Source organism: Coturnix japonica, chromosome 4 (genome assembly GCF_054131305.1).
Source record: "Coturnix japonica strain WE chromosome 4, WE-NBRP24, whole genome shotgun sequence".
NCBI classification, from domain to species: domain Eukaryota; kingdom Metazoa; phylum Chordata; class Aves; order Galliformes; family Phasianidae; genus Coturnix; species Coturnix japonica.
In genome coordinates this window covers 68,749,546-68,776,433 of record NC_140666.1, presented here as the reverse complement: position 1 = coordinate 68,776,433, position 26,888 = coordinate 68,749,546, and the positions used below count along the sequence as shown (strand labels likewise).

Here is a 26,888-nt window from a genome sequence, read left to right as displayed (position 1 = left end):
CAGAGCAACTCACAGCCACTGATGCAACTACCAACAGCATTTTCCATGTGAAAATGCCTAAGAGCAATTTTTTGAAAACAGGGAAGTAAAAATAGGCTTGGTCCAAAAAGGCAGTGATCATTTTCCAAGAAGACAGATATACTTTCCTGTATCATCATCATTTCTATAGATCACACTGCAAAGTTTATCATCTAGAAGATAAGTTATCCACTGAGGGTATGCTGACATCTCCTATGCATCATAGAACAGACAGAAGAAACATGGTAAAGTTCAGAGTCCTTAGTGCTTTTTAGGTCTTCCAATTTAACTATGTGACGATGTGTGTCACTGATGGCTCTTTTAGTCTAGCCTCTGCAAGCTACTTCTGAGGGTACAGTCAAAAGAGATTACAGATACATTATTTTTCATAACCTTTCAGTGAATGGATCTGTAAACTACGCACGACAGTGCAATCAAGTGGTTTTATTGGAAGAATAAATCATGAGATCTATGTCCTGCTTCCAGTTCTGTTTACTAATATATTTCTGTAAATGAAGAATCTGCAGATCAAGAATTCTGTGGAAATCTTAGCTTTTTTCATTCTATTAGGTGATGTAGGGTGTTTTATATTTGTCCTCAGGTCTGATGAAAAATCTTTTCAAGAAGGAAAGCCCATCACTCATTGATTTTTCTGTAAACTTGGAGCAAATACACAAGCATTTCTAAAGGCTTAACAGCTCTCCGAGTAGAAATATCTATACTTCCCTCATGCTGTATTTATTGGCTTTAGTGTATTCTCAGTGGTAAGCAAGAAACAAAAAGACTTCACACACTTATTCAAATTAATTCAAATAATATTTCAACTTTTTTTTTTTTATAATTTTCCTTGATCAAAAAGTATCTTTGGAACACACCTTTGCAATCCTGTGAAAATAAAACACTTCACTTTTGACTTTGCAGCTAATAAACTACTCTACAAGAGTATTGCCTTCAGAAATCTTCCTAAATAAATACTTCTGACAATCATCTCGTCAGATATTTTCTCAAGTAGGAAGAAAAAGAAAGTCATGGATTGTATCCTAAGATACCCCAGTTAGTATCACTTGAAATAAAGGTGATCACTGGCCTATCTTATTACATGCTCTCCAAAAAAAATAAACAGCTCTAAAATTAGCTGATTTTTATTTATTTACTGGGGGGATAACACACTGCATGATTGTGGATCAATCTTTCTTCACTTGTGACTACTAATTCTGTTCTTAATACAATAATTGCTGCTACTTCTTGATATGGAGTGCACATTTAACCAGCTTGCAGAAAATTAATAAAATGGATAAAAAAAAATCTTAGATGGTTAAATCTAAATTGGCACAAGACCTCACTCAGATTGATTTTCAAAAGGTCTGAACCAGACAGCATCGCCTTCCCTGTCTCCCTTTGAATCCAAGGGGTAGCAATTTCCTCTAAAACACTGAGATAAGCCAAAAGAGTACAGCAACTGCCTTAACTAAATTGCTTTTAAACAATACAAAGATGCTAAATGATATTTATTTATTTATTTAAAGTTTTAAAATACACAGCTTTCATGCAAGTGTGAGCAACTAGCATGCAGCACCTCCCACAGATTTCTCAGTGTTACCCGGGAGCCCCCTGCTGGGACTTTGCCTCTAGAAACTGAGCAGAGAGAAGAGTTTCATTTTGAAGGTGTGACACAGATGTTTCAGTAATATTCACTTACTCTACTTATGGTATACTATCATCCTTGGTGTCAGTGAATTCTTAGCTGCTCACAAGCAAATCACTAAAGATGAAAAATAATTTTCCTCTGCACAACAAATTAATTTGCCTGGCATTAGTGGAATAATTTAAATGTTTAAAACTAGTCCTACTTCTGGGAAGTGCAAGCAGATTGACTTGGACAGCCTATGTGCTGGATAGAAAAGATCCAAACCTGCAGATGGTCTGTGTGGCTGTCACTGCGGATGCCATGAACAGAACTGGATTTGTTCAATTTGATTAACAAAAATGAAAACAACAATAACAAAACACTGGATGAACATTTTAAGGACTGTGTAAAAAAGCACAATGACATTAGGAATCTTCATCTTTTAAGGAAAAGTAGTCTTTTTATTATGCCACCTGATTTAACTGCAACAAACAGACAAGCTTTCAGGAAAGTTATCAGGCACACAGGCTTCTCTCCAGGACAAATAGAAGCAACAGCTTTCAAGTTAATTACAGGACAACTGTTCTGAACTCACAGATCCACAGGTATATTTCTTCCAAGCAAAACTCATATAAAAGATCCAACCCATACTGCAGCCACTAACTCCTGGGTGTCAACAAGTACTGCAGTGCTATGCACTGCACACTTAGACTATTTGGGACAGCACACACCAACTTTCCCAGTAATACTGTATATCTATATCTTCTCACTATTCTGGTTATGAGCAGGGCAGTCACAAAAAGCTGAACTTCCATATTCCTCTTTGAAGGTGTTTTGTAGGTTGCCCTGTAAGCTAGAGATTGAGATCTCAGTGGTGGAATGGCTGTTTCATTCAAAGTGTTTTCTCAATGGCAATAAGATTTTCTATATTTTATAAGCAATGAGCTGCTGGCTGTTTGATATGTATATAAGCCTTCATTCACTGGCAATCTTTTATTCAATTTCTAATTCCTTCCTCTGTTACTTTTTGATGGCAAAATGTCAGGCTTATTTTGAAGATGTCAGTGAAAATATCAAAGTACTGTCTTGAAAAAATGCAAAAGCCTGCATACATACAAGATTATAAGTAAAGCTGCCTGGACACAGCACAGCACTGTCCATGAATTTTCACTGACGCGGGGAATAAATCAATCTTCCACTATGCCCAGTCACCCACAGAAATTTTTTTTTATCAGCTTAAGTATTATTTGCAAAATCAAATTGCTTGCTGTCAGTAAGCTTAAAGAAAGTGTTCTGGCTGTGGCAAAAGGAGTTAAATGACTGAAAGGAAAATCTTACCATAATTCATCCTACTACTTTCAAAGACAAACTTATTTTGTGAAAATGCAATCAGATGTAAGATTTAGCTGTAAATATACCACTTTCCCATGCAGTCCTAAGTTATACTCAGTCAGAACATCTTGAACTAGTAGAAGCTCCAACATACAAGGTATCAAATTTCTAAACCAGTTTTCAGATCTCTCTCCTGGAAAGGTTCCCAGTTCTCTCCTTCAACCATTCTGTAAAATCTCAGGGTAATGGGTTTAGAATTTGAGTACACCATAATAGCCCCTTCTAATGAACGGTTTGCAGCCCAGAAGAAAAGGCAAGAAAAGGCAAGAAAAAGGTGATTCTGGGAGAAAGAAAAAAAAACACCAAAACCAGCAACAACAAACTTAGGCTGGAGGGAAAAGAAATTGTTATCTCTAAATTATGTATTCCATTTACTTCTTAATCTGCTGGGGGTAGGTAGGGAAGGAATTTGTTTGCTTACATCTGAGTTAAACCATCCTGTTCTTCAGAACAGTAAAGTTTGTGATGCCACTGAGCAGCCATCAAGGCTGTAGGTTATTAGAGAGCCTTTTCTTTAAGCTTAACTGAACACTGAGTCTTAGCAATAACCCATGATTCAGCTACTAAACATGAGAAAAATAGCCAAAACATGTACAGGATGGAAAGCGGAAGGATCAGAATTTCAAAGAAATACAGCTTGGCATAATGTCTTTGATATTTTCCTGCATTTTCATTAGCCGTCTGTATTAAAGAAGGCCCATGTGACTTATTATGTCTTCCCTCATTAGAATATTCCAGAGAAGAACTACTGAACCATGAAATCCAAAAGAAAATACAGTACGGTCAGTGGGCAGAATATCTCACTTTGTATTTCTCTTTCGTCCCAGAAGAACAAACAAGTAAAATCACCCAGCCACCTCCCAGGGCTTCAAGCAGCCTTGCAGCACAGCCAGGTTGTGAAAAAACACAGAATAAGAGTTAAGCATCACAACCCACCTGCTCTTAGTTGAAAAGTTCTCCTTCATGAGTCAGACAAATGAAACAGAAAACAATAACATATGTAGTAAGCTTCTATATTAATTTCATATCTTTACATAATGATAAAGTACACTGAAGAAATAATTATGAAACCTTGTCCTATCTCACGTATTTGGGTATTTTCGAGAAAGAGGTTTTATGATGTTATGTTTATTATATAATAATTTTTATTGTTGGAATAACAATCCTAATTTTAAAAAAAAATGGAATTAAAAAAAAAAAAGAGGTCAACTTGGGCAGAAAAAAGGAATGTAAAGGCCACAGCTGAATTATTGAAAAGCATTGAGATGGTTGCTTACTTCATCTTCATGAACACTATGTAAGTAAAGGCAGAACAGAGTGCATTTTATAAAGTCTACCATAGCATGTTTTAAAGCTAAATAAAAAATAAATGGGAACAACAAAAGATTCTGACTGTGAGGAATTGTATGTCAACTATTTTTTGCATCAAGCACAGACGTGGTGCAAGGAAAAAACTAAAATCTGAAGAGTCCATGTCTGCAGAATATTAGATTTTACTTGAGGCAGGAGTAAAGGAGGTTACAAGAAGACCTGATACAGGTCAACAGCTGATCCTGAACTAGGAAATTCTCTGAGGTACATGAATAGAGTCTGTTGTGTTGAAAAAGAGCTGAGGATTTCAGTCCTCAGTACACAGGGGCATCTTTTACTCTCCTACTTGAACGCAACCATATGCCCATCTCTTTTTAAACAGCAGACAACCAGTCAGTCCCTTTCTGTAACTACTAAAAACATTAGTTTTAAAAGAGGTAGAAATGAAAGCAGATAAAATAAGATCTATAGAGATAACATGGGGAAAACTTTTATGCGAGTATGTAATCTACAGGACATAAAACACTTCTTTATTTTATGAATCATGTAGTTAGCTTCTGAAACAAAAGAGTTTATTACACTTATCCTGTGTTCTTTCTTTATGAGGGATGTTCAATTTCCAGAGCAGCAATGACAGATTTTCTGCATTCAAGATGCTGCATAACTACATTATGGTCTTCTGGATCACTGATGCATGCAGCAAGTAAAAGAGGTTAAGAGCAAAAGATACTAAATTTTTATTATAACTGAAGTCTAAAATCAAATAAAATGGGACAAAGCTTCAATATTTAAGTTGTTCTTCTTCTTACAGTCCTGAATTAAAATTTGAATTTAAATGTGCCTATCTTTTCATCAAACTCTGTATAACAGCTAGTGTTACTGAAAGACTGAAAGAGTAAACCCTTCTCCCCATACACACAACAAATCCAAATATGCAATATTGATACCCTATCTATTTAAAGTTATCAGTCTCTCTACCCTGAAAGATCTCCTCACTGAAAAACAATATCTCACTGGCATAAAGCTGAGATTCTTTTCAACATGACCCACTCAGGAGAAATCTGCATATGACTCATCAGTGCTGGCAGTCAGAAGAAGTTAATTCCATAAGTACAGCAAAGCTACTCACTGGGGCTTATTAACTTGCTCCATCTTATGCAAGTCTAGCCAAAGACCTGGGTGAAAAGGACAAGTTCAAATAAATTATTCACGCAGATGAGTTCATAGAAGTACAAATATATTCTTTTCCTAACCAATGCTGTGCTGGTTTAAAATGCTCACTCCTAGTTCACTCCAAGTACACGTAACATCCCCTCTGCTTGGGACTACAGATCTCATACAGATGCTAAGTGAGGTTGCTTTGGTGAACTCGTCATCACCTACTGCAGTCACTACAAGCCAGTTACCATCTTACTCACTACTAATTATTATTATATTTACTATTAACTACTAATTAACAAAAAGAAACTCACAAAGGCCATTCATGGTGCTCCCACGGTTGCCTTACACTGATTCAAAATTACAGAATAAATCTTGGGCCACGTGCAATGAAAACGTTCATTTCTTCTCAAATTTATCTCCTCTTCCTATTAAGATCCATTGACAGGGCTTGATTATCAATCAGCTTTCCTGTAAATAAGGGTTCTGAAAGAAAGCAACCTAATTTCTTCATTCATGCTCTACACTGCCACTGATGTCAATATTTTGGCAAAAGCAAAGATCCTCTCATTAAGTTCCTAGTGCAAGTGTTTTCTTTTACTTTTATTTCTACAAGGAAATTAGTCACCACGCATGGTAGATTAACTGCTGAAGCTCAGCTTCTCCAGGTGCACTTGAGTTTCTTCAGAACATAAGAATCAAGACATAATTACTCCGCCAGCATCACTGACTGGAGTTATTAGTTTTCACATTCTGCTACTCATCTGGGACAAATGGGGTGTGTTTACTGTCTATCAAAGACAGTGGAGGTGAAGGAGGGGGAGAACTAGGGAAATAAGTAATGGAGACTGAGAAGAACTTCAGAAATTGGTCACAGTGTTAAGAATCACTTCAGTGATCTGGAAAGGCTTAACAGTTTAAGCTCTGCTCTTTGAGTGGTAAGAGCATATTTCAACTAGGTTTTGCAGTCATTTACATGCATGAATCAGCACGCTGTCATATTTAAGGAGCCATTTACTGTTGCCACTGCAATTTCTCCTAGTTGATACATGTTGATAACAGATTTTATAGGTAAGCCTTTTACAAAGTGTGGTTATAAATCTTAACCACAAATTCTAGTAGAAAACTCTATGCAGAGTTCCTCCCATCCCTCATATTTCATCCTTTTTCTCTACTGAACCTAACAGAAAATGCTGCCTCCTGTTTCTGTTGCATTCTCCTGGGAGAAGGGACTAGATTCCTACCATGTTGGACAAAGATAAAACCCTCACATCAGATTCCTTTATACTTGAGTAATTACTGGATTCTACTTCCTTCTAGCTTAAAAAGCAGCAAGGCTCATTAGTGTCAGGACAACCCATATGCAATTTGCTACTCACACTAGCTGCTTAATAGTCAGAGGACACTACATTCAAAATTATTCTGCAGAGGTTTAGAACCACTCATTTTATTAAAACTATATTGAAAACTAGTTATCTAACTCTACTTTCCTCTTGGACTTCCTCTAATGCTAAGCACTTCTCATCCATCACTCTTTTTGTCCTGCAATGTACTTGCTCTGTCAAACTGACCTACTTCTTGCAGTAAATTTCAGCTCCAACTCTCAGGCAATTTTTATTGAAGTATCTTGTTTGCCCTGGTATGGCTATAGTTCTCTTAGGATTTATATTATGAAATTTATTTTCCTAAGTTTGTGGCTGGGCTGTAAAATTTCTCTCTGCGCTGAAATGTGGATTGAAGCATCAAAGTGGTCTATTTGCTAATATTTGAAAAGATATATTATAGCATTTTAATGATTTTTTATATTTCTAGGTCTTTACAAGCATGTCATTCACCTTCACTGTAAGCAGAGTTATTTCTGATATACTCTGCTGAAGAGAAAAAGATCTTACATTACCTATTCATAGTGTGTATTTGGTTTAAGGTTTTTTTTGTTTGTTTGTTTGTTTTTATGATTTTAGAAGCTTCTAAATCCAGTCAAAGCAAAATTCTTTCTTTCAGATTATTTCTCTTCCCCTATTTCTCCACGGTAGAGATCTCCCTCACTGCCTCTTACCTGGCCTCTACCTTGGGGCTTCAGACTCTTTTCAGCAAAGGGTCAGCAAGCCTATTTGGCCTCATTCTGGGTAATCACCTCACCTTATCCTTGCTTTGTGATAGCACTACGCAGCTGTTCTTTGGAGCCGTGTTCTAGCAGTCTCTAACAGACTATTCAGCAAAGATTTGTTTCTTGAAATGGCATAGCCATAATGAATTTTCTGACTGAAAAGAAGGGAAAAGCAGCAAGATAAGAAATGGGCACTATAGCAGCCTAAGCAGGCAGCTGGATAGATTCTGTGGAATCGAGCATACATGAAAAGAATCATAGGGACTTCAATGTTTTATTATTCGGTTTTTAGCATTTATAGTTCAAGCCAATTTGTTGATTGATTTGGCATGTTGTAGATTAATTTTTCATGCCTAACTTTTGCCTGGAAACAGACACTTATTTATGCCTCGGAGATAACCAAACATTCCTCCTCTGCATTTGCCAGGTGTATTCACTCTTAGGAATGCTACTAGGTACACAGGGATGGGCAACATGCTCAGAATGAGTCTTTCAGGACCATTACTGCATTGCAATAGTTAATTCTTTGGATTCTTTTCAGTAGTATTTTGTTTTACCAATTCAGTTATTTACTTCTTAAAAACCGATATTTCAGCCCTTGAAAGATATTCCAGAATTTGATCATTTAGCCTTTTCTGATTGCAGCTATACTAGCTCAAGGTATTGAACTCCCCAGTTGCTTCTTACACTGATACTTGAGGTTACCTTACTGCTGATTCCCTTGCATTTTGAAGCTAAATGTGGGCAGACTGGAAGGAAAGAAATGCGTTCACAGGAAAGGAGTAGGCAACAGCATCACAAGGCAGTGGGAGCCTTCTCCAGAGCATACAGTCTGTCCTTGCCACCAGTCTTTCCATATCACCACTATCCACAAGCAGTGAAGAGATGACTCCTAGAGACAAATGTGGTTACTGCACTGAAAACAAATAATTTCAGTAAAGGACAGAAGCTGAGTGCACCGTGAGTTAACTGATCACTGTAGTATCAATGGCTGGCTGGACAGCTCTGCCTAAAGCAAATACAGCAGAATTCTAATGAATTCTTGGGAGAAAGCTTTGATCTAATTTCTATTTACCTGCAGTAAATATCCCCCTGCTTAAAACAAAGAAACAGCATGTTTATTTACTCACACATACATATATGTACACATGCAGATATACAATATCACACCTTCTCTGGAAAGGCACAGCATAGCATTTCTAAGAGAGATTTAAAATATTTTGAAAGTTTTATTTTTCAATTAAATTTAAAAAAGAAAAACAAAAGACAGAAGAGAGGTAAATAAAGCAAATTCTCCCTAGTTCAGTATATCACTTAAACCTGGCAGAAAGTAAACATTTTTCTTGTCCCATCTTTGTCAAACATAAGTAAAATTGTACCCAAGATGATAAAACTTCTTGAACCCTTCTCACACTGTATCCTAGTCTCAGCTGCTTACAGTTTTAGTCCTCTGAGCTGAATATTTCTCTGTTCTTCTTTCTCAAGATGCTTTTTATCTTTCATTCTTAAGAGACTCTACTGTTTCTCCGAGCAAAGATTAAAAGGAAATGTATTTTGCACTTGCTAACCTAAATCCATACAAATGCTCTCCTTATAAACTTGAGCGTTATCTCAAACTATATAGTTTGCAGCACTGACCTGGCTGTTAACAGCTTGTCTCCCCGGAGACATAGAGTCACAGATATATTTCCTACTGCTTTTGTGAGAAAAAAAAAATTAAATAGCCAAATTATAATCACTTCCCAATCTCAAAAAATAAAGTGCTAATTAACCCATCTCTAAAACAAAGTACCTAAATCTCTTACTAAATCTAGCTCAGGAGCCAATTACCCCTTTTTCCTCTCAACTTCTAATGAGATCTTTGAAGACACTGTCTCACCCTAAACTTACTAACAAACGCAAATTATTTTCTAATAGAATTTGATAAGACAAGCAATACACAGATTGATGAACATAGCTTGTACAAGTACACACTATACTGTACAAAACACGTAACAACAACCCATAGCTAATGCTCAGATACACCTCCTGAAAGCAGGTTCCTCATAGCGCTTGAAGCTGGACACGCTTTCAGAGTCAGACTTGACATTCCCTCCATGGGACAATCACTCAGCCACTAATCTCTTGGGCTTCACGATGAAATTTACAGTAAGCACAACAGCGTTGTACATAGCACAGACAGAGAAGAAAAAGACTGCATATTTAAATGTGCAATGCTTTCTTCTATCCCTTCAATAACTCTGCCTACAAGACATCCCATTAGACCTCTAATATGAAGAATAAATATAGGGCAATTACTTCAGGGAGACAGGACTGGATTCCAATATAAAAAAAATTGCTATGGAATTAATTTACCTGATATTGCTGAAGTTACATTAACACAGCAATATACTTCCAGCATGTACTACAACTCCCAGCTCCACAGTGGTTAAGAGAAGCATGGCTACTTCTCATATTATTAGAAAATTTCAGTTTGCTTTCTTCTTCCTTCTCCTTAAAAGAGTTCAGACTAGTTCACATCCTCATCTATATTTATAATTTATTCTCTGTTGACTGAGAGAAAAAGAACAAACATTAAAATTTGATACCTTTCCTCCAACTGGGAAGAAACATCTCACAACAGAATTTGCATTGTTTAGCTCTGATCATCTCCATATTTAGTTGTTCTTCCTGTCTTAAATATTGCTTCTCTTTCTTCTTTTGAGAGTTGAGGAATAGATTTTTGACAGCATTTTGATGAAGTGTTCTATGTACTGAAACATAACTCTACTTCCTGACCTCATTCTGAACTTACTTTAACTGCTCGCTGCTGATGTATCCAAAAATATTAAGCTTTAGCAATTGTTACTACAAGACTTACTGCCCTGCAGGGAAACCTCTGTCAGTATTACATAAGAAGGCCTTTTTTGCAAATACAGGACAGCAATGCTTTTCTTTCATACAGTTTTATTTTAGTCAAAAATAACCTGGCTATAAGTAAGAATATGGTATTCATAGAGTCACACACAAAAGTAAAAATAAAAATAAAAGAAAAAAAACCTAAGAGAGGATCAGATAATTTGAAATACAATAAATTATTTTGGGGAAAAAAAAAAAAAAGAAAAAAAAACAATTTTTTGCTTTTCATAAATATTATCTTGCCTGTTAGAAATTCACACTTAACTCTATTCCACGGTATATGAATATTGACACAAATGAAGCTAAGCAACAAAATATGCCCAGATAACTGCCTACCTACTTCATTTAATTCCATTTTAACATTTTTCTTCAGAATAAACGAATGTAAAGGAAGTAGAGTAGAAAACAATGTACACAGAGATTATATTAGCTTCAACATTGAGACAGTACCTAAATCAAGGCATGGTTGATTAAAAAAAATCCTTTCACTTTTACGGTGCCTCATAACATTCTACCATCACCACAAATACTCGTGCCCAAGGATTTTCAGGATTCAACTCCTTGAATATGAATTAATTGTTGTTTATCCTATATAAAGTCTATTCCATCCCCCCTTTTGCCATTGGACTTTGTATTTTGCATTTTCATATCTATGTTTTTGCACACCTAGTTCATATGTAAGCCAACAACTGTTATTTTGACTGAGAGAATGCATCCAGTAACAAGTAAGCATGTTTTACTTTAAAGAATAAGGAATTATATCAAGGCAGCAATTACTATGATAGCATATGGGTTCTGTTTATATCTGAAAGCAGGTTTTATAGTTACCCAAAAATTTTACATAGCTGAGACCTACCGAAATGGAAAATAAATGCTTGAAAAGTAGATTTATGAACTACACGTATGGTATGTTGCAATTACAGGTAGCTACTGACAAGAAAACCCAGGATTCCCTATAAAAATCAAGCACCTCCATCTTAAGAAGACGCCAGAGTTAATATATTGATGCCTACTTTCATTTTGGATGAACCTCCAGTAACTACCATCTGCATTTTCCCATCCTCTTGAGCACTAGGTTCAAGTTCTGATGAACCCCTGAGTGGGTGCTGCTCATCATAGCCTGTGCTCAGGACACTGTACCATGTTCAAAGCTGAAGATCTATAGGAGCAGTGGGAAGACACCAGCTTCCAGATTTACACACCTTAATAATCACCCTCCCCCTACTTGCCTGGCAGTATTCCCCTGTTGACCTTCCCACCTAGCATTGTGTGGCTATCATCTCTGCAAACTTCAGCTAAAGCCCTCTGCATCTAGAAACAGATGCTTGCTGTGGCACCAGAGAGCTAAGGGGTGGAAGAGTCATGAGAGGGAAAGCTGCTCCCCACTGCGTACTACTGAGCAATTACCTTGTGTCAACAAAAAAATCTTGATATTATTAAGAATGACAAATTGCTACTGCTTGTGTAAAATATTCAAAACTGCAGAAGTCAGGAGTACAGACACACTGGCCATTAAGAAACAGCTGACCACTGTAACCCTGAGGTCTAGAAAACATTTTGTCTACTTCTGTACATATATAAGTAAATCTGGCTCATCCAGGTGAACTAAATTACCTTAAAGGTTGATTTGTTAATTGGGAACAAAACATTTCCCTATGAAACCTTAATTAAGAAGCATTTAACTGTGACTAATGATAGTTATGTATGATCACTGGCATTATTAAGTAGTGTTCTGACAAATCATTATTGCAGCGTCTCTCAGTAAGATACATTTTTACAAAGCTACACTAAATGAAGTCCTACCTCTCCTGAAGTTTTCAGAAAAAGCCATTAAGAAACATGTAAATCAATTCAATGAGCAATACTCAGACAAAAAACCACTCTCAGTGGAAAAGCAGAAATATCATACTTTACACAGTATTATGCAGTAATTTCATGGGCTGGTTTCTCTGTCACAGCACTTGCTAGACAGCCCTTATACACAAGTAGACAGATAGATTGTGAAGAATTAGGAAATTTGAAGCATGTCAAAATAAAGAAATGCGTGGATTTTTTTCCTCCCTTTTTTATTCCATCAGTTCTGTGACAGCATAAATTATCATCCCAGTGCAGCATGTAAGTGTGCTTGACTTCCATTACATCAAATGTAAAATCTCCAGATGTGCTCCTGTGGTGCTAATTACCATGAGACAGAACCACATTCACATCCAGAAAAGAGGAATCTTTCTCAGGAGGAAGTTTTTCAAGAGGAGAGAGAGAGGCCAGTTAGATTTCAAGCCCAAGTTTGCCCATGCAAACTTCAAAAGTTTTATAAGCACAAGAGAACCCTTTTATCACAAAAAAGACAAACCTGAAACTGCAGATGCAGACTCAGTTCTCTGAGTTTGAAAGCACCACTGCAAGTGACATTAAGTAATGAACAGATTAATTATTTTTAATCTGTTACCTGCCAGGTTTGAGTGATATCCTGAACTAGGGAGAATTTGCTTGATTTGCCTCTCTTACTATTTTTATCAGACAGAGAGCACTGTCTGAACAGAACCTACTTATTTCTTTAGAAAATTAATAATAAGACATTTTATCTTTAAAATAGTATTTTGGCACTGCAGACAGAGATATTGGAAAGAGAAGCAGGGAGTCTCTGTTGACAGGGTTCCCATGAAGAGCATCAATAGCTACTGTCAGGACTCATCACAGTTACATCACAGTTCACCATTCAACACAAGCAAGGAAGTCACTGGAAGGACATGCTGGCTGTATGCCATAGTTAACCCTCCACTATAGATACAACAACAAGATGGTCCAATTTGATATGCTTGGACTGAATAAGTCAAACATGCATTAATCTTCCATGAACATCTGTTTTAAGATAGCACTGTCTATATCTACATTGCTCAGAGATTACTGAGGCACCACAAACCCACACACCTGTACATGAACATTAATACAGCCATTTTCTTCTCTTTCTTGGGAAGCAGAGACTGTAGTCAAATCTTAACTTCCCTTTCCAGTGCCACCTATTGTTCTCAACAGTTGTTTTCTGTTGGAGCAGAACCCTGTCTGGACTTCATAATCCAGCAGTACAGAGCCACTTGATAATCTGCATGGTTGCCCTTGGGCTTAGCAGTTCACTGCCATTTTGGCAAGCAAAAAACATTGATGTTGCTTGCTGCTGCTTGGCTTATTTTCCAGCTTAAACATAACAGAGCATGCAACGAATGCATTTGGAGAATAAGTTATGTGTTGATTTTCAAAATAAAACTGATATGTGTAGTACAATAACAATCAAAAAACAGCAAATTCACACTGAAGTCTCTTGCGCACCAAATTCATACCTGAAATTATTTACCAGGATGTAGCTGATCTGAAGTCTCCAGTCCTGTCATGTCTAAATCTGATGAAAGTGCATGAGCATTTATCAGCCAGCAGACCAAATAACAGGAAGTGCCTGGCTCATGTCTCTCTATTCATAAGCTTTCATTGTAATGAAGCTTTGTAGGAAAGAATGTTCAGTGAAAATTGACTTGATACTACCACTGAGACTTCATCAAAATCAAGGCTAGCATCAGATCAAACAATTAAAATGCTGACACTAACAGGGATATGAGAATACCATATCACTCATGTGGCCAGTCACACATCTCCAAACGGAAATTGCTTTTCAGACCTTCAGTCAGCATAAATAATTCCTGTCTTCTAGGATACGTATGTTGATAGTAATATCAACAGATACTGATATCTGTTGAGCTGAATCAAAGAAATCAACAAAATTTTGTTTCACAATTTGCCAGCTGGACAAAATCTGTCCTGTGTTATTTCTGAGTATTTAGATAAGTTCTACTAACAACTGAATGATTTCCCAAAGGCAAGAACAGACTTAACTGTTTCTGAAATCCTAGAGGTATTGGTTGTGCCAGAAACACTGGCACAACTGCAATCTTTGACAATTCACAAAGAGAAAAAAAAAAAGAAAGAAAAAAAAAAAAAAGTATTTTAGTGTATGAATATTGAATCAAAGCCTGGACCTCTGATTGACCACCTGAGGTGAGCAATAAGTCAGCTGTGGGAGCACAGGTGAAGGCAATTCACCTACATGACTGAAAGAGGTAGAGCCTGGCTACACCTCTCCTAGACCCCACTTAAGGACTGACTGCCAGTGGGGAAGGATCTCTTTCTGGAGGTTGCTCCTCTTGGAGATTTTCCTGTGTGCTTACACAGGTGAGCATTTTCCATTTGTTTCCAATTATCCTTTACTAACCACACCATTCTGTACACTTATAATTGATACGTATTGATCAAACAGCATACCCCAGCTTTTCTCCCATGTATCTCTAAAACTCTTGAAATTATTGGTGATGTACCTGGAAAAATATTCTGAACACAGTTCTAAGACTAGAGTGCCCCATTTTTAGCCTTCTGAGCAGAAGTGAACCAATCATACTGAGTACTGAGCATTTAGTAGTCCACTTTAATCTCCTTGAAAGCTACCAGAGGGTAAAGTGGTGGTGAATTAGCAGGTCACAACCACAGCCTCTCTGTTGGTGCCACACAGACCAGACATGTGATGTTTTTTTTTCCAGAGCCAGTTTATGAGGTTCCCTCCCTCAGCTTCTCACCTTCGATCTTCCATTGCACATCAGCCTTTCATATTTCTTTTTATTATACAAGTTATTACAGGGCTAGAATGAAAACCAATTTGTTAACATTTTCTTGGTTATAAAATGTTTTCTGCAAGAAAGTCTTGGCCAACTTCATCTTGAGAGAGACTGAAATTAAATAAAATCATCCGTTAAATAAAAGGACCATGGAAAGTGGTACTGTAATCAGTAAGGTACCCTGGAACTGCCCAGCACTGAGCAGCATCCCTGACTACTAGACACACCATGCACCATGTGTACTGTCAGATTATCTCCAAAGTACAGGAAAATTCTGGGGGGGGGGGGGGGGGTAATTTTTATACTGCATTTATACCATTTATATGTTTACTCACATGGCACCAGGTTCCAGAGCAGAATGGTTCATGGAAACCATCACTGAACAACAATCACTACTTTGAGTGCTCTGTGTTGCCATTGACTTTCTTCTGCTGCTACCTACAGCCTTGTTGGTTCCAGCAGGTATTTAACAACAGTAATACTGACATTTTAAAATCCTTACTTTTTAACAGTATTTTTATCCTTACTGCTACTACTAATTGTGCAAGGTAGATGCATGCAGAAAGAAAACAATCAATTGAATTAAACAGATAGCGAAAAAAGACCTGCATAGATGTGTAAATCTATGCAACACTGATAGCCCTAAACCCAGTAGACAACAGCATGTAATGTGATATAGAATAAATAGGTTTGATCTTTACCTGGTGAAAACTGTTAAGAGTTTATTTCTGTCAATTATAACACAGCAACATGCCCTAAATGAGAATCTCTTTTTAATTAGTTGCCTCAAATGTTTGTTCTAAGTGAACACCCTTTCTTCAACTCCGCCCTTTAAATTAGAACTGATCAGGAGAGACGTTGTAAGTGAGTTCTGAAGTGAAGTACTTGCAGGGAGAGTTCAGTGCCTGTGGAAAATGCACTACAATCACGAATCTAAACCAGACAAAGGCAGAATATAACACCTAAAGAATGAGCTGATAAAATATCTAATACTACACTTAAACAGTTATAGAGTAGTTATAGAACTGATCTCCACTCCTATCATGAGTGCAAAGAAACAGCAAGCGAAAACCTGGAAGAAAAATTCCAGGACACAAGATGGTGGCCAAGAAGGATAATGCATTCCTCATCTGCTTTTAGATGAGCCTAAAACAAAAAAAACCCAAATGCTAAGCTTTTTGAGCAGACCAGGATTGTTGCTTGCTCTCCTAGACTCATGCTGTACAGTGACAATAACAAAAAGATGGTAGTAAATATCCAAAAGGTTATTTACAGGAAAAACTCACCCGTATGGAAGCCTTACAGTCTGCTGGGAAATGCTGAGGCAATCTCCACCAAGGAGCAATCACCAAGAGATGCTGCTTTAATGGCGGTCAGCCCTTAAATGAGGTCTAGAGAAGGTGGAGTCAAGCTCCACCCCTTCCAGGAGCACGGCTAAATTACCCTCACCTGTGCTCCCACAGCTGACCAACTCTTGCCTCAGCTGATTAATCAGAGGTTCAGGTTGTGATTACCAATTTCCTATACACATGCACAAGGAAAGTGGGGCTGCTACACTGCCCTCTCCCCATATCTCGTCAGCAAAATGAAAGCTGTCATATCTCTTCCATTTCAACAGTGTGGCAGGAAATGGCACCTAAATCAGTCTCCTCCCTCTCCCCAAGTGCTTCCTGCCATGGAAACCAAGAAATCTAGAGACTCATTTGGCTCTCTGAAAGCTCAGTGCATTTACAACAACTCTATTTATAAATAGAAAGGCAGAGAGTAATCATATTTCATCTGTTGGAATTAACCAGAGACAATTCCTTCAAAATCTAGAGCATTAGGACTTGGCCTTAGTAATACTCACTGGTGACTAACATAAAGCACTGCCAGTAGCAGCAAAACAACTGTACTACACAGGAATGGGAAAAGAGCACAAAGAACCAGAACACTACCCTACTATCCAATCTCTCTGGTGGATCAGCAAGAGCCATGGTAATACATGCTTATATTGAGCCTGTAGAATATTTTAACTTAAAACAAATAAACTAATAAATATTTGGCTTTCCTGAAGCTATCTCATAGGCTGATAGAAGCTATTCCCACACAGAGAGGTGCATACATCCAGAAGGAGGAGAGTATTTTATCTGCACGTATTCCTTCACACAAATAGTCACTTCTTTGCTCAATCACTGTACTTTACTCCACTTCTGTGGAGGCAGATGGGAGACCATATGAGGGCTTTAAATCATTTTCAGAGTCTGATAGTATGATGGTCACCGGAAACTTGCCTTTGTAAAAGCAAGAGATTTTGTGACAGGAATTGCTTTGTCAGCAGAGCCGGGATCTTTATCAACCCAGTTGTCATGGATCAGCAGACCCTGCAAAATAGGAGGCTTAATATCTGGTTAGAGGTTACCCAGTTTTCTTAGCGCCCTCACCTGATCTCTGATGGATGTCAGCTTGGCAATTTGGGATGTTAAAACCCCTACCTGTCAGTTCTGCAATGCCAGCAGGCTCTGGTGAGGGTTACAGTGGAGCACAAGATACTGTTGCATGGCTGTGGCCTATAGTGGCAGGCAGCTGCAACATTCCAGCATCCCTTCTTACCAACACAAGAGCTGACCTTGCTGTGCCACCTGGGAGTTTGTTTGATGGGACATTGTTATTAATGCTCTTTGTCCCTTTGAGTTGCCAGTATCACAGTCATGGCATGATCTTTTGGCCTAAACTTGCACCTGGCTTTCACTCAGCAGAAAAAAAAAAAAAAAAAAAAAATGATGCACAGACAGCATCACTTTGACAATAAACCAAATCCCTGTAGGGGTCTCTCTCCACCAGACTCAAGTGAAACATGTTTCACACTCACAGGAGGGGGAAGGCCAGGCTGTGCTCCAGTTTGCCAATGAGTAAATAGCTTTGCCAAGTTGCCATCGTGCTTCACAAGAGGTCTGTGAAGATTAGCAGAATGGTCCCTTTAGCCTTAAAAGAAAATCTGTGTCGCTATGACAACTAGAATGCTGCAGCATGATTCAGGAATCAGCATCGCAACACTGAGCCGTGTGTTAGCCTGATCGGTAGCACTCTCCTACAAACCACATTGCATGTGTGGGAGATCTCAAGCGAGATTTATTTGGTCAGCAACAGTGCAAAAAATGGCAATTCCACCTTGACTCCATTGTTTTCACAGCTGTCTCTGCTTCATAGTGAAACAGACATAACATTAAATACGCATAATGCTTAAATGGAAGAGCAACAAGCCCACAGCGATACTGCAGCCAATCAATAAAATATCCCACTTGAACCTCTGGATGCTTTGTTGTCAAAAGGAACAACAACTGTGTTCATATCTAAACACTCATTATTGCCTGTGTTGGCACAGAGCAGTTTGACTTCTTTACAGTGAGGGTGACAGAGCACTGGAACAGGCTGCCCAGGGAGGTGGTGGAGTCTTCTTCTCTGGAGATATTCAAGACCCGCCTGGACGCCTACCCGTGTGACATGGTGTAGGGAGCCTGCTTTGGCAGGGGGGTTGGACTCAATGATCGCTAGAGGTCCCTTCCAACCCCTACAATTCTGTGATTCTGTGACAGGATGAGATCTGAACAGATTTATCACAGCTCCCTGTTTGAGAAAGACTGCATTGATCCACAGCATGATTGCATTTGAACTACCACGGACATAAGAACCAACATCTCAGAAAAAGGTGCTGTTTTATTAAAGATAAAACCTGTCTTAAATCCAATCTTTCCCAGACAGCTTTTCCTTTACATGCCTGCAGATACAAAAGGTAAAAAAAAAAAACACTGGAAGGAAACTCAGCTCTACTCTTTTTTCAAGAGATCTGATCTTTCTGATTTTTTGAATGAGGGCAGTTCCCATCCCTCACAGTTCTCAGATTCTGCCTCATCCATAAATGAAGAGCTTCTCTCATTCACTTGTGTCAGATTCCCTTACTCCCTCATAACAGCAATCAACCCACTATCCCCTGCCCCTGTATGTGTCACATTACATAAGCACTGCCAGCCCTAGAGAAAAAGGTTTTATCCTCTTTGACTGCTCTCTATTTATGACAGTGTAGAAAAGAGAACTCTTCTGCTTCTGATCAAACCCTTTAGCTGCTCTAAAACACACAGCCATCCTCAAATTATGTTTGAATTTGGTGTACTATGGAGAGAGGGAGGTATCAATCTAACAGACATCTTTTTTGAGATTATCTCAAAAATAGGGGCTCATTTAGAGGATGGGATGTTTTCTCAGGAAGCATCTGTGCTTGTACATGAGTTATTATATCTCTAGTCAGAGCAGCAGCAAATAAAACTTCCAAACCCAGTCAAGTCATGTTTTTTGTAGACCGGGTATGTTGTGCTTTGAGTTAACACGATTGTCCTATAAAGTTACAACCCAAAGTACAGTTTATGTGTTTACTTGCCTTCTGCCAAGGTATGAATTGCTGTAGAAAACAGAAGCCAGGACAAAATGAAAGATTTTGGTACCCTGGGATTCATTTCAATCCATGAGAATAAATTCTTGCTCCAAATGTATCCAACTTCACAGATGCAATAAATCTTGAGAAATTTTCTGTTCAGTGCCAGTTCACTCTATGTCTTTATCTGTACCTATGGCTCCTTGACATCACAGCAATACAAGTAAGAAAAATACATTGCCTCAAGTCTATATGCAGGAAGATTTCTTACCCAACCTGGCACAGCATGAGTGTGAATACATTTATTACTGAGCAAGCCAAATACTGAAGTCCTCCAGGTGCCAAGAATCCAATCTGTAGAATTGGGAGCTTAAGTCCACCACATAGAATTCTTGAAGCTTCTTCTGTTATTTTTCTTTGACCACTTCTATCAGCTTTATCTGATATAGATTCATCTTCTGCACAAATGTAAAGCAAAGCAATGAAAAAACAAAAGCCATGTGCAAAAACAGACTGGAAAAAGAAGCACTGTTCCTTACAGAATCATAGAATTACCCAGACTGGAAAAGACCTCGAAGATCATCAAGTCCAAGTGCAGCCTAACCATAGTACCCTAACTCTAACAACCCTCTGCTAAATCATATACCCGAGCACCACATCCAAATGGCTCTTAAATACATCCAGGGATGCCAATTCAACCACCTCCCTGGGAAGCCTATTCCAGTACTTAACTACCCTTTCTGTAAAGAAGGGTTTCCTAATATCCAACCTAAACTTGCCCTGGCGCAACTTGAGGCCATAATAAGCAAACCAAAGTGCATAGGAAATTTCAAGAAGAACGTACTGAGAATTTCAGTTTTGTTTGAGGAGTTTGCTGAAAAATAATATTAGTATGAATGAATTTATCTTTTCTGGCAATCAGCAGCCCTTGAAGCAGCAGCACTAGACTTTCCTAACCACTAAGTCCCATCTGCCTGGTCACGCAAGGATCACCTCCTTAGATGGATGCACATTTCTCTCCTTAAGTTTTAACAGTATCTTTTAACACTGGAGTGCAAGTGTGTTTTGCACTGTATTACTCATTAGCCTGCAGCTGGAAATGGAGTTAAGGCAATGATTAGTTTCATACCAGACAATGGATGCCAGGATCTGGTCTGTTTATTGCTGGGAAAACTGAAAGGCTGCACAATTACTTTAAATATAGATTTGAGGAAATGAAGCAGTGCCTAAACATTGCTGAATTTTTGGCCAGTATACCCATTCCCACCTAACAATTTTGGTTAATACCACCAAAGACTAACATTTAACTCAGAATACATGGGCAGTCTCCTCAGAAATCTCTTCCCATTCTCATTCATTGATATTCCATAAGTGCCTGTGAACTCTAAATTGCCTACAGGGAGCTCTTCCTGGAAAAACACGTGGCTGTTTAACACATTATCATTTCTCATCGAAACCAGACAGAACACGACAGCCTTACTTGAATTCACATTTAAGGTCAAAGCAACAGAATCCTCAATTTGAATATTTCACACGCTTACTTGGGCTGCAATTTGTATCAGCAAGATCAGACACACAGAAAATTGTTCAGACTCTGTTGATTCCAAGATCTTGGGCCTTCTCTCTCTCTGGAGCACCCACCCCTAATCATCACCCCACATTAACCTTCCAATGAGCCACACACCTGCCTCCTCACACAGCTGCATATAATAAGAAGGTTTTCACATCACCATGTTGGAGAGTCTGCTCCTTTATTTGTAAGTAAATAAAAATACTGTATATTTTAAAACATTTTCTTAGCAATAACAGAATCTTGCTAATTTTGTACTACAGTTTTGCTATTTGATTTTTTCTCCCTATTGTTGCTAACACAAATTCAGTCTCTGCAATGCAGGCAGCTCCCAAAATGCCCATAATTTGCACTCCTTAGCTTTGTTGTGAACTGCCATACGTGTCAAGGTGTTTGACATGACGAGAAGACAATGTCATACATGCTTCATAACTAATGAGTCCTTTCTTTAGAACCAAGACCAGAATTTAGGCCCCCCTCCTACTCCCCTCCATTACAGCTATAAATCTATTTGCCAAGAACAGATCTGGATATACATTTCCTTAAAGGGGACAAAAGTATTGCACAAGAATGTAAGGTGTCCTTGCACGAGCCACACTGTCATAAGTGAAAACATGCAGTGTTGCAGTTCAAATAGAGCCAGAGGCCCCTCTGCCTTCAGCAAGAGCAGGTTGTGGCCTGACACAACAGAGAGCAAAACAGATGGACCTGGACTTCAAATGGCTTCTTCATGAAGCACAACAGCTGTACCTAAATTTGGGAGAATCAGCCTGGCAACAAAACAGGAGTACTAAGAAGTAGATCTTAATTAGCCAAATGAAATAAGTGCTCAAGGGCAAAATGTGTTTACCATGTGAGCATGCAAAACTACGTACCATGCAATATTGACTGAACTAAATTAACTGAACACTAAGCAGCAGGACCTGCATTTCTAATGTTTACATAATGTGCTTATAAATACTGTTCTCTTTTTAACTTTGTAAAGTAACATGTCAGAAAAACACATCCCATATTATGGTTCAGAAGGACATGCCATACACTGTGTAGGGGATTCCAAATGAGAAAGGAAGAGCAGCAAAGGAAGGGGTGGAAAGACAAAAACTCTACACAAAACATGCTCCACTGAAAGCATGTTACCTTCACCTGGTTAGTGTGAAGGTGTGGCAAACCCCTTCAGATAGCAAAAGAAGTGCCTGGGGAAGCTGTTCACTCTTGAAAACTGAGCAGACCCTTGAGTTCTCAGGTGCACTGCTGCTGAAGCTGAGAAGATAGTTAGAAGCACATAGAAATTAATGTCTGAAGGCTGTGCTTATCAGGGCTGATTGGCAACTAGCAAGTGGGTATATGTATGTGTTACACATACAATTACACAATTATCCAGTCTGCACAAGTAGAAACTGTCCAGTGGTTAATTAGTCTGGGGCACATATTGCACATTTGCTTAGTTTAAGTAGTTTAAAAAGCAATATAATTGTTGCTAGTTTTGGGACAGTAAGTCATCAAAATGCTTCGAGTTACATCACTGATTCTGCTTGCTAAATTACTCACATATAGAAAACCAACTTTTTGGTGTCATTTTGGTCATTGCGTTACTGTGGACAGGTTACTTATTACTACACAAAATACATGGACAGGAACAAGATTTCCCATTCACAATATAATTATATGCAATTATATGAAGATTTGTAGAGTTAGAGGCTCTCAGTGTTAGCCTAAAAGTCAACACTCTGTTGATGAATTAAAAAGATGAGTTATAAAGGTGAGACACCAGACAGTCCAATATGGAAGTGGTGGAACATATCACAGATGATTTATTTATTTAAAGTCTGTCTTGCCAGGAATCACCTTGTCTCTGGCAGTGGCCAATAACACATCTATGAAGTCAGAACAGAAATTTCTCCAATCTGTAATTTCAAGTCAGAAATATTAGCGCTGTATTTCAAAACCTAGGCCGATTTTTATGAATATATGATCACTTCTGAACAAACAAACTTTCAACAGCACATCACTTCATGCAATGAGTTTTGCAGAGCGTCTGCACATTGCTTTTCCCTTATTTTTCCAAACCAGCCTTTAGGCAAATCCATTTGTTATCCTCTTGTTCCAGAGGCATAAGAGATTGCAAATAATAACTTCCTGTTCAACCTTGCTAACTTACAGACCCATGAGCTACCATCACAAAATTCCCTCAGTCCACTCATATGTGCCCCAGGCTGAAGAATCAAGACTGAATCAGTCCTCCCTTCCATGAAACTGTCCTCAGTCATCCTAGTGGCCTTTCCTTGCATCCAATTTCATACACCAAGAAAGAAAACAGCATTTAATAGTCAAGATATAACACAAAGTGCATTAGAAATCATAGGAATGTGTAAACAAAAAATTTGGCATTTGCTCCCCATGTCTTTCCTAGTAATTTCTGGGTTTGATTGTTTATAGATAACGAGAATGAAATTTTTAACACAAGTCTGACAACTTGAATGACTCTTCCAGAAGCCTTGAAGAGGCTCTGAAATGTTTCCATCTATTAAGACTGCAGTAACACAGAGGAGTCCTGCTGTGTTACCCATTAAAGAGATATTAAGCAAAACCAAACTATTCTTCTCCAAAAGGATTTCCAACCTTGAATCAAGTCTCAATGGCAAATGAGATGTAAAACATTAAAGGGACAAAAAAAAAAAAAAAAAGACAGCAAGTAGCAGTGAATCGGTATTAAAGGTGTTTGCAAAGAGAGGTGAGGCTATAATTCACTTCCTGAACTAGATTAGGATGCTGCAAGAGTGACTTTATGCAGTAAAAACATTTATTTTATGCTTCTACTGGATGGGAAGCAATGTCTCCAACTGGGATGGAAGAGATTCTCCCATATGTTGAATTTATTTTTACTTGAGAAACCCTCTTAAATAACAGACAGTCTGTAGTACTGCAGCAACTATTCATTTGGGTCAGTACTCGTTAGGCTATATTCTGACTCATGTCCCTGGTTACAATCTGCCATCTGCCTACAGAAAGTAGAAGGCTGCCTTCCCTCAGGCCAGCCTGTATTCCTCAGTGAAACTCACCAGGAAAATAAAAGATCAGTTATAAACAACTGCCCTAATACAGCAACAGGAAGCCATTCCAAGCAATTCTACCACCCAGACATTAACTGGTAATATTGCATTCCAAAGATGATCTTCAGATATATGGCGCTGCCATTCCACACTGGGTTTAGGTTGAAATGATCAGTTTACCATTGTTTGGATCACCTTAGCAGTGTGCAGAAAAAAAAGATGCATTATCTTCTTAAATATAGTCACAGGAAGACTAATAATATGAAACAAGAATAATTATACTGTAAAAATGCACTCGGCAACCACGACTGAGTTGTTAGGAAAGAGATGATCAGGCAGTGGTTGAAGGGTGGGTTGAAGCCTCATATCCTTACACAAGACTGAAGGCCTAGGGCACACAGCCTGGAATATTCTTTAGAAATGAGCTATTAGAAGCAGTTCCCTAAGGAAGAGAGATTCTGTTGCTTGGTGTTTCAGAGCCATATTCCTTGGAGAATCAAACAGAAAAAGCGTCTCCATTTGTACAGCGCTGGGGAATTTGGTAATATGAGTACAAGCATGATTTTATTTGTGAAGTTAATGTAATATAAATCTTTATTTATCCCAGAGGTATTTGAGAGGTAAGAGCTGGAGTGGAAAATAGAACAGCCTGGTGACATTAACAAGTAATACACCGTTAACCTCTGCTATATCACAATGTCAGCAACATTTCTAAAACTTCTTTTCTGCAATCAGCAAGATTTATATATAACCTACTTATTGCTACGCTTGAAGCCAGTTACTTTCTAGACTTGTGGTACTTCTGCATAAATGTTTTCACTCAAGCTCTCAGCTGCTGGTCGAGAAGCAAACAAAATTAAGCACTTACACATCAAGGACTGCATTGCCATTCCTAGACATTATTTTCTAGGAAGCAGAAATTTAATATCAAGTTGAGCAATAGAACATTTTCATAGAATCATAAAATCTTTTGAGTTGAAAGAGATGCTTAAAGGCCACCCAGTCCAACTTCCCCTGTAGCTAACAGGGACACCTACAGCTACATCAGGTTGCTCAGAGCTCCATTCAGCCTCACCTTGAACTTCTCCAGCATAGAGCATCCACTACTCCTCTGGACAACCTGTTCCAGTGCCTCACCACCCTTACTGTAAAAAAAACTTCTTCCTTATATCCAACAAAAATCTCATTTCCTTTAGTTTGAAAACACTTCCACTTGTCCTGTCACAACATATCCCACTAAAGAGTCTGTTCCCTTCTTTCTTATAGTCCCCCTCCTTTAGGTGCTGAAAGGTTCCTACCCTCTTTCCCCGGATCTTATTTAAACCAAACCCAAGTGGCATTTCAGTGGTTTTGAAGAATGCAGCAAGCAAACATCGGCTTAAATAATTTTCATGGAAGGTTTTTTAATAATAGGGAAAACAAAAGGGGGGGGGGGGGGGGGGGAGGGGGGAAACAAACAAACCAACCATTATCTGTGATTAAAGAGGTATCAAGGTGGGAGGACGGCGGGGATCCGAGGACACCGGGCCGGAGGCAGAGCTCCGCGGGGAGCGGACCCCCCCTAGTGGTCGGTGGGGACCCTCGTCGACCCCGCTCTGGAGGAACGCACCGCGCTGAACGAGATCATCTCCAGTCTGATTTCTCTAGCTAGAAATGACATCACCAGTACACATATATGGTCGAGTTCCTAACTCTGCAGAGGCTTCTGGTGCTACGGTTTGTGCCACTATCACATTTCCTAAAACTTTAAGTTCAAACTCCTATTTAATCTGTGCTACATGATTTAAGCCTGGATGTAATTCACACCTGAAGGAAAAATCTAAAATTAGATGCTTTTCTCTCTTTTTAGATGTCTTTCTTTTTGAAATAGATTGGAAATACTCCATTTTAACTGCAGATCAGCAACGGCATGGTCTCATTAAAATATAAAATGCTGTATGAATACCAAAGGGGTACCTACAGCTCAGGCAGAGTCAGGGTATAGAACAGGTTTTCATCCTATCACTTTCTGTTCATGTAAATAGTTGATTGCCCTCAAGTTTATAATCTTCTTTTAAATACTGGAAGCCTGTAATGAGGTTTCTCCCTCCCTCTTCTCCAGACTGAATAAGTCCAGCTCCTGAAGCCTGAACACAAAGAAAGCAAAGTGGCTTCTGCAGAGCAGAAATTTCATACACGAGACTGAACTCCGTATCGTGAGCAGCTCCTTCCACTTTAAACACAACTATTTAAGCTAAGTAATTAACCTGAAAAAAATAATAATTAAAAAAAAAAAATCAGTAGCCAAATTATGCCCCTGTTTTAGATGGATACACCACTGATGATATTGAATCTTACTGGAACAGAGGAGAGTCTGCAGTAACTGGAGTTAGTAACATTGCACTCCCACAATTTTCTATCATTGATTACAAGATAATATCAAAGAGAGCAGAGCTTACAACAGGTAAGCATCAGCTAGATTAAAAAGCTTCTCTAGCCCAGAGATAGCGTTGTCTAACTTTTCTTAGGCATCAGTCATTGTGTGGCTTCATTCTTTCAGGAGCATATCCTCAGTTATCACTTAGCTTCCAGCTTAAGAGAAATATTGATTACTTCATCCTGCAAACACATATGCCTTCCACGTTGACCACAGTTCTGACACAGGTATCATTTTGGATCAATTATGACGCCCCTCTGCATCCAGAGTTGCTCTTG

The 26,888-nt window shown here is 38.5% G+C and overlaps 1 protein-coding gene across 20 annotated transcripts in view; it reads left to right on the top strand.

Annotated features, from left to right (window-relative positions):
- The window catches only part of GABRB1 (gamma-aminobutyric acid type A receptor subunit beta1), a 73,832-nt gene that overhangs the window by 41,651 nt on the left and 5,293 nt on the right, over positions 1 to 26,888 (top strand). Inside the window, exon 1 of one of the 20 annotated variants that reach the window (XR_004306896.2) lies at positions 1 to 26,888. This exon is cut by the window's left edge and continues 2,330 nt beyond it. The exons of the other annotated variants lie outside the window; for them this stretch is intronic. The gene's annotated coding sequence lies outside the window, so the exon portion shown is untranslated. 20 annotated transcript variants of the gene reach the window in all.